Source organism: Adiantum capillus-veneris, chromosome 23 (assembly GCF_014529385.1).
Source record: "Adiantum capillus-veneris isolate H3 chromosome 23, ASM1452938v2, whole genome shotgun sequence".
NCBI lineage: Eukaryota > Viridiplantae > Streptophyta > Polypodiopsida > Polypodiales > Pteridaceae > Adiantum > Adiantum capillus-veneris.
In genome coordinates this window covers 136,492,782-136,505,135 of record NC_140953.1, presented here as the reverse complement: position 1 = coordinate 136,505,135, position 12,354 = coordinate 136,492,782, and positions in this window count along the sequence as shown.

Genomic DNA, 12,354 nt, shown 5'->3' with positions numbered 1-12,354 from the left:
TCAACTCAAGATTAAAGCAAGCAAGCTCAAGAAAATGCACGAAGCATGCAAGCAAGACAAATGGGCAGTTTTCCAAGGTGGCAAAGCCATCATCAAGGAATTTCAAAATCCCAAACCATCCATAACCTCAGCCGACCCTTAGGTTTTTGTTCTCTCTTTTTCCCTACTCTACCCTCTTGATGGACCCTCGGTCCTTAACTGATATGTATCAACCCGCACTGAGAAGCAATTGTTGTAATGTTGTGTTTTTGTACTCATGGGTCATATATGACCTCCATGGACGATAATTCAATTTCTCTCTCTCTCTCTCTCTCTCTCTCTCTCTCTCTCACACACACACACACACACACACACACACACACACACACATACTAAAGATATATTAGTTGAAAGAGCCATTGAGCTCGGGAGAGCTAGACGTCCACGACATCAATCGAGGCTCCATCAGAGGATCAAGACTACTCTAGCGCGATATGGGAGATACCCATTACGTCTATTTACAAAGGCGGACATTGACGAAGCTCTTCACCCACCGATGCACTACTTTCTCAGACAACGCCCAATGTTGGAAATTGATGAAGATGATGATGATTTTAGTCTTCCACTTTACTTCACTTCTATGTTTGTAACTAGACATTAGATTAGATCCACAAGGAGTCAATGGGATTGGTCTCATAAGTCATTTTGGCAATTTGAAGACGTTAAATATATCATTTCATTTCATTTCTTTATCTCTCTCTCTCTCTCAATGTGTGTGTGTGTGTTCTTTGTTTATGCATGTGTGTGTACGTTCTCTCTCTCTCTCCCTCACACACACACACACATGTGTGTGTGTGTGTGTGTGAGAGAGAGAGAGAGAGAGAGAGATAAAGAAAGAGGGGAAGGGAACATAAGAGAGAGGAGAGGGAGGGAGCATACCTGGCTCTCTCTCTCTCCTCGTTTGTGTGTGTGTGTGTGTGTGTGTGTGTGTGTGTGTGTGTGTGTGTGTGTGTGTGTGAGAGAGAGAGAGAGAGAGAGAGAGAGAGAGAGAGAGAAGGGGGGGGGGGGGGTATACCTATTGTGCAGAGAGCGACCAAAACTTAGATCTACATATCTGAGTTTCTGGTGCCCTCAAATTATTTTTACAGGGTAGGCGTCTCAATGAGCGTCTCTATAAGTGTTTCTATGAGCGTCGTTATAAGTGTCTCTATGAGCGTTGCTATAAGCGTCTCTATGAACGTTGCTATAATCGTCTCTATGAGCGTCGCTATAGGCGTCGTTATAGGCGTCTCTATGAGCGTCTCTATAGTCTTTGTTATATAGTGACGCTCATAGCAACGTCGGGCTTTTTCCCACCTGAGCGTCGCACTACGAGCGTCGCTACATTGAAGGACCTCTTGTAGTGACTCTTGCATATATTTTAGATTTACATCTATTTTTTAACTTTCTTTTGCTTGAGTTAATCAGCTATGACCACCCAAGATTCTCTTGTTATGGATCAAAAGATTGGTGTTCTTTTTGAAGAGCTTGAAAAAGAACGTGTTGCATGTACTCTCCTTTAACCAAAGCTTGAGAAGTTACAAAAGTAGAGTTTCCACAAGCGCAATCATGAATATGACAACCAAATCAAGCGGTTTATCAAAGTGATTAAGCATACCTTGAATGCTCAAGTCAAGAAAAAACAAAACAAGAGCTTTAAAAAGGCATTTACTTTTGTAAAGTATGATGGAAGAAATGATGCACGTTAACTTCTCCCTTGGTTATCATCCTTGGATGACTACTTTCAAGAAGAAAAGTTCAGTTTGAACGAGATAAAATCAAGTGTGCAGCAAACCAAAAGATGGAACGCGCTTCTCTTTGGAATGTGACTCGCAAACGACACAAACGGCCACGAACTTGGAAGAAATTTCAAAGAATGGTAATGAAGTACGTTCTCCCTTCTCAATACAAAGACAAACCTAGACATGCATGTATACTCTTCAATCTGGGACATGGGAGACTTCTACCCAATACACAGACAGATTTGGCAAATTCTACTTGCTCTTCAGAATTTAGAAAAAGTTTCTCACTCTACTATCAAACATAAATATATTGCCAATTTGAAATATACTTTACATGCGGAGGTCGATAGATTTTGTCCTCATACATTGGAAAGATCTATCTCTTTAGCTCATGATGTTGAAGCTGCGAAAGGTAAACATTTGTCATAAAATCTAATATCTAACCAGCCCAAATGATTTCTCATATTAAAGTGATCGTTTAATGTGGAAGAATAGACAGGAACAAGGGTTAGAATATAGGCATGTGCTTATGGATCCATCTCAACACGGGGACAAGGTTAAAGGGGTCCAAATGAGAGATGATCTGTCAAAGAGCAAGGCTAGCTAATGGAGCTTAAAAGACCTTAGGGTTAGCTTCATTAAAGACCTCCAATAGTTCATCTGAAAAGCCTTGGACCTTAGCTAAGCTAGGGATGTGCTTGAGGTGGGAACTCGGCCCAAGCTTGAGGTACTTGTTGTGCTTGATGATTGAGATGCTTGAGGTGCTTGTCATGCTTGAGATGCTAGGGTTGTACTTGAGGTGGGAACCCGGCCCAAGCTTAAGGGGCTTAAGGGCCAAGCTTGTGGTGGGAACTGGGCCCAAGGTTGAGGGTCTTGATGTGTCAAAAAGTCAACAAATATCCCTACAAGGAGGGGGCAAGTCCTACAAGTTGGTAGCATGAGAGAGAACACACACACCCTCACTCAAGGCTAACCTAGACCAAGGAGGCAACAAGGACACATGTCAAGCTCCTCTTCATGTTGCCCTCATGGTGTGTCTAAAGCCTATTGGTTGGCCTCCCAAGGGGTCCAACAATAAATTAGTTAATTCAATTAATTACTTTTTGCATTTATCAAGTCCTCTCTCTCAAAGGGAAAAGGGGGACACTTGTCCCAAGGCTAGCATGCTTGCTTGATATGCATCCTGCATGTGATTGGTCAAGCTCAAAGGGGTCCAATCAAAATTTAGCTTGAGCTACAAGGAGGGGTCGACCAAGGGAAGCTAGGGGTGTGCTTGGGGGGTATACTCTCTCTCACACACACTCGCAAGGTCATCCTCACTTGTGCAAAGTGCAAGAGCTTCATCTCCTTCTCTAAGCTTGTTGAGAAATTGAGAGCCTACACCAACACTCTTGGCTATGTATGCAAATCCAACCAAGAGCCATGATTCAATGCTTGAGATTGCCATATTTTCCATCTTTACTATGCTATTATGTATGCAAACAAGAAGAGTGATGATAAGTGAGGAACTTTTCTTTCTCCTACGAATGTTTCTTCTTCCTCTTCCCTATACTCATTCCCCGCTAGCTCTGTCCACCTTCGAAGGTGTTTGAGTCCTTGGGACTGAGGCTAAGGATGGTTAATGCTTTTCACAAATTTTTTGTTATTCTCGTGATGCATGAAGCTTTCCATCTTCATTGCATCACCTAGGGCAACCCTGCTTTGCAAGCCGAAGTTACCATTTTCGTGCTTATGGGATTTCCTTTCCTCTCCAAGAGGAGAGAAAGCTTAGGTGGCCTCTTGATGAGACTCCAAAAGAAAGACTCTCTCCCTTAAGAAAGGAGGAATCCAAAGAGTGAGAAAGTAATGAATCCCTAAGCTCCTCTTAAGATTTGGCTCCATGAAGACGACGGTCTAGACGGTCGCTAACTCCTCCGAAGAGGAAACAGTCAACCCACGGTCCTTCTCCTCGTCACTCTGAAAGGGAAGAGAGGAAACAAAGAAAGAAAAGGGCAAGGAAGAGGTCACCCTCTTCTCCTTCTTCTTTACCTTCCTTCTCTTCCGGAGAAAATCATGGCTATTCTCTTAGAGAATGCAAGAGGGGAGGACATCGCAAATCTTACCCTACATGGTGAAGGTCTCAAAAGCTCAAGAAGTTCAAAGAGAGAGGAAAGAGTATCTATTTTCTCACCTATGATGGCACCTTTGGTGCTACTGATAAAGGATTGGCCTTCATCCAGCATTTTGGTGCGGCCTTTGGAGACGAGAGCTTCACAGAGTCCTCCAAGCTACACGATGTAGCTATGCACTTCCAAAAATTGACTCATCAATGGTGGGCTAGCCTTTGTGGCAATGACGAAGTCCCAAATACATGGAAAACTCTACGAGTTTCCATCATGAAGTAACTCCTTGCAAGCGATGCAAAGGACAAAGTGCTTACCGAATGGCAAAGTTTGAAGCTTCTCTCTCATGAGTCTATCCAGCAATATGTGGACAAGTTTTGGGATTTACATCTCAAGGCTATTGTCTTTCAACAGGTAGACTTCGCCGAGTAAAAGCGACAATTCTGTGCGAGATTACCTGAAGAGATGGCCAAGTACGTCAACTCTCAACGGCTTGGGTTCTATCATCGAAGTAATCTACCACACCATGGTTGCTTCGCCCATCAATTTCCAACAAGGGGCTAGACGAAATGTCAAGCCCATGGAAAACAAAGACAAAAGTGATGCAAAGGAAAAAACCAATGCCCAAAATTCTTCCCAAGGCAATTCCAACAACAACAACAACAACAATCGGTCCAAGGAGAAGGGAGTTTACAAAGGTAAAAACAAACTCTCTCCTGAAGAGCTTGAAGCTTTTTGCAAGGACCATAAATGTTTTAAGTGTGGGGAGCAAGGACACGGCTATTGTTCTTGCCTGAAGAGAAATGCCCACAATGAGACTCCTAGAGCTTCCACTATCAACGCTCCAAAAGAGGATGTTCATTTGCAAAGGATCGCCTCTCTCCTATGCTTGGGAAAAGGTAAGGGAACATGATGCCTTCATCTTGTTTGACCCTGGCTTTGCTCATAACTTCATATCAATAGAGTTGGCCACCAAGTTGGGCATTCAAGCTTTTGAGATGGGAGATACTATAACGGCAAACACTGCTTTCAAGGGACAACAAGACTCCATTACTCCCTTGATTGGGAAGTCATGTCCAAATCTATGTTGACAAAGAATACTTTTTCATCTCTCCTCTCCAACATGAGATTGTTATCTCAGGGGCACCATGGTTCAACCGCATGGCTGCCAACATGAAGTTCCCCGAAAGGATAATCTACTTCACTTACAAGGGAAAGAGCATGTATATAGATGCTAGTGAGTCCGGTCGTACTATACCACTTGTAAATCTTCCTGCTTTTGATAAATCAATGAAGAGCTCAGTTTCTGTGTACATGATTTTTGTCAAAGAGTCCCTAAAAGGTCCGAATGTTTCATCAAATGTAAATGGTAGGAATCAAGAAGAGTTAGACATGTCTAATTTTCTAAAAGGATTCCAAGATGTTTTCATCGTACATGATTTTTGTCAAAGAGTCCCTAAAAGGTCCTAATATTTCATAAAATACAAATGGTAGGCATCAAGAAGAGTTAGACTTGTCTAATTTTCTAAAAGGATTCCAAGATGTTTTCATTGATGATATCCCTACGGACTTACCTCTAAAACAAGGGGATGATGACCATCGAATTGAGCTCCTACCAGGAAGCTCACCGCCTAACAAGCCTCCTTATCAAGTTTCCCAAGCTCAACAAGAGGAGATCATGAGGCAAGGACAAGAATTGACAGACAAAGGGATGGTGTGAGGTCTAGCTCCTCTCCCTTTTGTTCTCCAGTTCTTTTAGTGCAAAAGAAAGATGGTACATACTGCATGTGTGTGGACTATCAAGCACTAAAATATATCACTATCAAAACTAGATTTCCCATGCCTCAGGTAGAAGATCTCTTTGATAAGCTACAAGGCTCTACCTACTTCAATAGGATTGACCTTAAAAGTGGCTATCATCAAATAAGGATAGTGGATGAAGATATCCTAAAGACCGCGTTTTGTACAACGTTTAGCCTTTATGAATATCTAGTCATGTTTTTTGGCTTGACTAATGCACTAGCCATGTTCAATCATTTAATGGATAAATTTTCTAGACCCTACTACAAATTCACTGGAGTGTTCTTCGATGATATCATCATCTACTCCAAGTCCTTGTAGGAACACAAGCAACATCTCCAAGTGATTCTTTAAGCATTGAGGGAAAACAAGCTTTTTCTCAATCAAAAGAAAAGTGAATTTTTCCTTCAAGAGATTCAATGCTTAGGTCATATTATCTCTCAAGATGGTATTCGTATGGATCCATCAAAATTAGAGGTAATAAAAGCATGGCCTAATCCAAGGAATCTACAGAAATGAGCTAAGAAGCTTTATCAATATGTGTGCATATTATAGACGCTTCATAGCAAAATTCTCTCAAATAGCATGACCATTACATGACTTAACAAAGAAGAATGTTAAGTACTCATGGACTACTAAGGAGAAAAATGCTTTTGACAAGCTCAAAGAGAAGCTTACCTCCCAACTAGTCCTTATGCTTCTGGGTCTCTCAAAGCAATCTGAGGTCCAATGTGATGCTTGCGGTGATTGCCTAGGAGCAGTCTTGCTTAAAGAAGGGCATGCCATATCATATGAGAGCCGCAGGCTCAATACGGATGAACGGGTCTTGGGCATTTATGAGAAAGAGCTTTTAGCTGTTCTACATGCCCTAGATACATGGAAGCACTATTTATTAGGGACTCCATTTATTTTATGAACAGACCACCAGAGTCTCAAGTACTTCATGACGCAAACCAAGCTTTCTGACAAACAGATGAGGTGGGGAAATTTTCTTTCGCAATTTTATTTTCATATTGCTTACATTGCTGGTAAGCACAATCAAGTGGCCGATGCACTTTCACGACAACCAAAAGTTAATGCAATGTCTATAGCCTCTCACAATTATCTATCTTCTATGATAGATGAGTATGCTATTGACCTTGACTTTAAAGACATAATGTCAGCTCTTACTTTGGGGAAGAAAGAGGAACCATTTACCGTGTGCAGGATGGTTATCTTCTCCATGGCAATAGGCTATGTGTTACCCACTCGCTTCGTGAGAAATTTATGTATGAATCCCATGCTCCTCCCTATGCGGGGCATAGAGGCATTCAACCTACTCTTTAAGGAGTAGAGACGTACTTCTATTGGCCTACCATGAAAGAAGACATACAAGAGTATGTTTCAAAATGTGTGGTATGCCAAAAGACCAAGTATGATAGAGGGAAGCAACCTGGATTACTCCAGCCATTGCCTATCCCTAATTCACCATGGAAGAGTATATCCATGGATTTTATCTTTGGATTGCCCAAGTCTATCCATGGGAATACGGGAATATGGACAATAGTCGATAGGTTTAGCAAGCAAACCACTTTATTCCTGTCAAAAAGACTATTAAGGCACCCCAAATGGCAACTCTCTTCATATCTCAAATTTTCAAACACCATGGATTGCCAACATCCATCGTATCAAATAGAGATCCTAAAATGACCAGTAATTTCAAGAAAGGTCTCTTTGAAAATCTAGGTACAAGATTGAATTTCTCTTTGGCCTATCAACCACAAACGAATGGCCAAAGTGAGATAGCCAATCTTACGATACTCGATCTACTAAAGACTTATGTTACAGAAGTAGATCAATGCTCACAATGGGAAAAGTACTTACCTCTTCTAGAGTATGCATACAATAATATTGTACATACCTCTACAAAAAAGCACTTTTTGAAATCATTGAGGGAAGACCTAAAAGTCCCTTGCTACTTAAAGTATACGGGAAGATCTTCGCCTGCTGATGAGTATAGCCGCGTGACCTACAAGAATCTTTTCAAAAGATTAAGGAGGCTATATCCATCTCTCAACAAAGGCAAAAGCTGATGTTGACAAGCACAGAAGGGCCTTAATGTTTAAAGAAAATTATTGGGTCTTACTTAAATTTCCCAAGGCTCGATTGAGGCAAACGACGGGCAAAAATCCTACGGGCCATCAAAAGTATTATGCTAAACTAGCAAAAAGATACTACGGTCCTTTTCAAATCTTTTAGCCAATCAATGAGATGCCTTATCAACTCAAGCTCCCCAACCATTGGCTCATACACAATGCTTTTCATGTGAGCCTATTTAAGCCCTACAAAGGAGAGCCACCAAGTGAACCAATTATTGAAGACCCTCTTGAAATCAAAGACCAAGAAGAGGTGCTACAACCTGAAGCTATCCTTCAGCATGAAGACAAGGTACTACGACACGGTAAGATTATTCGACGGTATCTTATCAAGTTCAAAAATTATCCTTTTGAAGATGCTAGATGGATGCAAGGAATACAACTTAAGGATAGTATGAACCTTGTCAATGCTTACAATGCTACATTAGAGTAAGCAAATGTACAAATTTCTTTTAATGAACAATTTTTTTGTCTTATAAGACTAATTCTCTCTTATTGTGCACAAATTTAAGTAGTATGCATACTTAGAATCATGTTTGTGATGATGACGTCTCTCAAACACCAAGTAGAATTTGTCATGCTACTTGGAAGAACGAAATGGAATCAAGAGCAGACATTCTTGCGATATCTTTGTCTCCCAAGCACCAATGGATTGCTCATCCATCTTGGAATGATGTCGTGGGTAAAAAGGGATCCTCTACCCGCTAAGAAACATTGACTAATGACTAAGGCTTTATCTCTTCTACCTCATAGTAGAGGACGACTATGATTTCAAGAGAGAGGTAATGTCGTAAAATCCAATATCTAACCAACCCAAATGATTTCTCATATTGAATTGATTATTTAATGTGGGAGAATAGACGGGAACAAGGGTTAGAATATAGACATGTGCTTATGGATCTATCTCAACACGAGGCCAAGGTTAAAGGGGTCCAAATGAGAGATGATTTTTCAAAGAGAAAGGCTAGCTACTGGAGCTTACAAGACCTTAGGGTTAGCTTCCCTCCAATAGTTAGTGTGAAAAGCCTTGGACCTTAGGTAAGCTACGGCTGTGCTTGAGGTGGAAACCCCGCCCAAGCTTGAGGTGCTTGTCGTGCTTGATGAGTGAGATGCTTGAGGTGCTTGATGACTGAGATGCTTGTCATGCTTGAGATGCTAGGATTGTACTTGAGGTGGGAATATTGTGGCCCAAGCTTAAGGGGCTTGAGATGATAGGATTGTACTTGAGGTGGGAATGTGGCCCAAGCTTAAGGGGCTTAAGGGCCAAGCTTGTGATGGGAACCGGGCCCAAGGTTGAGGGACTTGAGGTGTCAAAAAGTCAACAAATATCCCTATAAGGAGGAGGCGAGTCCTACAAGTTGGGAGCATGAGAGAGAACACACACACCCTCACTCAAGGCTAACCTAGACCAAGGAGGCAACAAGGACACGTGTCAAGCTCCTCTTCATGTTGCCCTCATGGTGTGCCTAAAGCCTATTGTTTGGCCTCCCAAGGGGTCCAATGATAAATTAGTTAATTCAATTAATTGTTTTTTGCATTTATCATGTCCTCTCTCTCAAAGGGGAAAGGGGGACACTTGTTCCAAGGCTAGCATGCTTGCTTGATATGCATCCTGCATATGATTGTCAGGCTTGAAAGGGTCCAATAAAACTTTAGCTTGAGCTACAAGGAGGGGTCGACCAAGAAAAGCTAGGGGTCTTCTTGGGGGGTATATTCACTCTCACACACGCTCACAAGGTCATTCTCACTTGTGCAAAGTGCAAGAGCTTCATCTCCTTCTCCAAGCTTGTTGAGAAGTTGAGAGACTACACCAACACTCTTGGCTATGTATGCAAATCCAACCAAGAGCCATGCTTCAATGCTTGAGCTTGCCATCTTTTCCATCTTCATTAATATGCAATTATGTATGCTAGCAAGTAGAGTGATGATAAGTGAGGAACTATTTCTTTCTTCTATGAATGTTTTTTCTTCCTCTTCCCTACCCTCATTCCTCGCTAGCTCTTTCCACCTTCAAAGGTGTTTGAGGCCTTGGGACTGAGGCTGGGGATGGTTAATGCTTTTCACAAAGTTTATGTTATGCTTGTGATGCATGAAGCTTTCCATCTTCACTGTATCACCTAGGTCACAAGGAACACAAAGATTGTATTGTACCAAGTCTCCCTTGATGGGAGAACCCTTGATACAAAAGCCTATTGAAGGGGGGACCGGCTCCACATAAATCCGGTCCTCAATTGTTGCCAACAAGTTCTCTAAACACTCTCTCTCTCTTGCAAAAGTATTGTTCATGCCAAGTTAATTAAGTACTATGACTATGTTTCTACCATCAATTAAGTTCACCCTCTATGTTCTCAAAGTAGTCTCACAAAAATGCTTTCTCTAATTCTCCTAATTCCGTTATTCTCAAAGTTCATAGGCCATTTCCATTACAAGATCCAACTCCAAAAGGCCAATCAATAAAAAAGAGCTATTCTTCTCTTCCACCACCACAACGTGCACATATGTCATCATGGCTTGATCTACATGGTTTCACAAAGTCAATATTACCTCCATTCTAAGTTCAATAGATGCACCATCCGTCACTTTGAGCAGATCTTAGATCAACTAGCTCATTATATAAGGTATCACATAGTTGGATACTCAAAGGACTTGGATTGCATCGTTGCAAGAGTTCGACATGAAGCTTTCTAGGATAGTTTTTTTATTTGGCTAGAATACATGGACACACGCCTCTTGCATGGAGTGAGTGTGCTAATGGTTAGATGTAGACATCGTCACACTAGTTAGAGATAAGAGGTTGGGAGATATAATGAAGTGCCTCTAGAGCGACACTTATGGCGGCTTCGCAAATTAGCACCGAAGGCTTAGGAGGACCACATATGTCATTGCCTAGCCTACCATTGATGAGAGGGAAATTTCTTTGTCTAGTAAGAGAGGGTTTTGGGCCGTTAGCTAGAGTTATGGGGTACCCTGAACGAAGAAGGTTTGGCCTTTATTTGATATAGATATGATATCTTAGGGAGAGATTATTGAGGGAGAGAGTACCCTAGAGCATCGAGGTTTAATACAATTCTAGACAACAAATTTCTTTACCCCTTTGATAGATAGGCTAGAGATTATAGTAAGGAGGACTACTACAAAGGGCATTCAGATTGACCAGGGCTGCGTAGTTAGGATGTTCCAAATGACTTGACTGAAATGGAAACTATTATACATATGTCGTCTAGAGCGGAGGATCCAACATGTCATTGCTAAAGAGCGTGCGAGCAAGGCCTACTTGTCTGTTTTCTATGGAGGAGAGACACCATATGGAGGAGAGCAATACCTCCCCCCCCCCAAAAAAAAAAACAAGTAAAACAAGGTGAGGAATCACGAGGGCTTGCCAATGGAAGGATCTGTGAAGGTGTTGTCAGGAAGTAGAAATATTAGTGGGCTCATCCGAAAGATTGTCGATGAGCATGTAAATTCAAAGCTATGTTGAATAATACGCTTAACTACTACATGCGCTAATTTTTTATTAGCAGTAGCTAGCAAATCGCTCATTTGTCATTTTAACTAGCAAATTGATCAATAATTAGCGGGGAATTATTCAACACAATCGTGATTAACCTGTTAATTTTTAATAATTAGTGGACCCATCACAAGTTTTGAACTCAGGACCTGATACTCTAGAGGGAATTGAAAGTCGGTGTGTGTGTGTGTGTGTGAGAGAGAGAGAGAGAGAGAGAGAGAGAGAGAGAGAGAGAGAGAGAGAGAGAGAGAGAGAGAGAGAGGGAGAGCTCATTCGCCAATTTTTCTATAGAGCTCAATAGTCTTCGGGAAGCTAATGTGAGAGAGAAGGAGAGAGAGGGAGATGGAACTCATATCTTATTTGCCAATTTCTTCAAAGTTCAAGAGTCTTCTGGGGTCCGGTTACCTATTGCTTTGCCCCTCTTGCTACCATTTCTATCATGCATGTGGAGCTAGCTGCTTGCGTGCCGTCTCTTTCCGACAAAAGCCTCCTCGCATTTAATTTATTCTCTCTACCCATACCCAAGCAATTCCCTCATTCGTAGCCCTCTCAGTGCCTCATGACCACGCCGAGTACAGCGTCAACGGTAGACTCACAGAGTCGCACAGGACTCTATGGCAGAATTCCGCATACAGCTCCAAGCTTTCCGCACTCGCACGCCTTCACGTCGTCCTGACTCCTGCAGCCCCTGCTGTGCAAAACTACTGGCCGTCCACGTGGACACCATCCGTGAAAGTACGCCCAAGCAAGCCCAGCACTAAGGCCTTTTCTTAACATGCCAAAAAACCCAATTATTTTGTATACCATATCCATCTCTTCGTATCGGAGTGCCCCACATTGTGTGATGCATAGCTATAGAGTATCTGTACCCTAGTTTTATTTACTTTTGTGCGTGACACTTTTTGGTCTCATAGGTCAATTTGAACATGTTAATGGTACATTACATTTTATTTCATTTCATATTTCGTTGTGTCCGGACATGACTTTTGCCACGTGGCAGGCCGGACAGCACACCATCCAGGCTTCATCAACATCATCATCAGCATCAT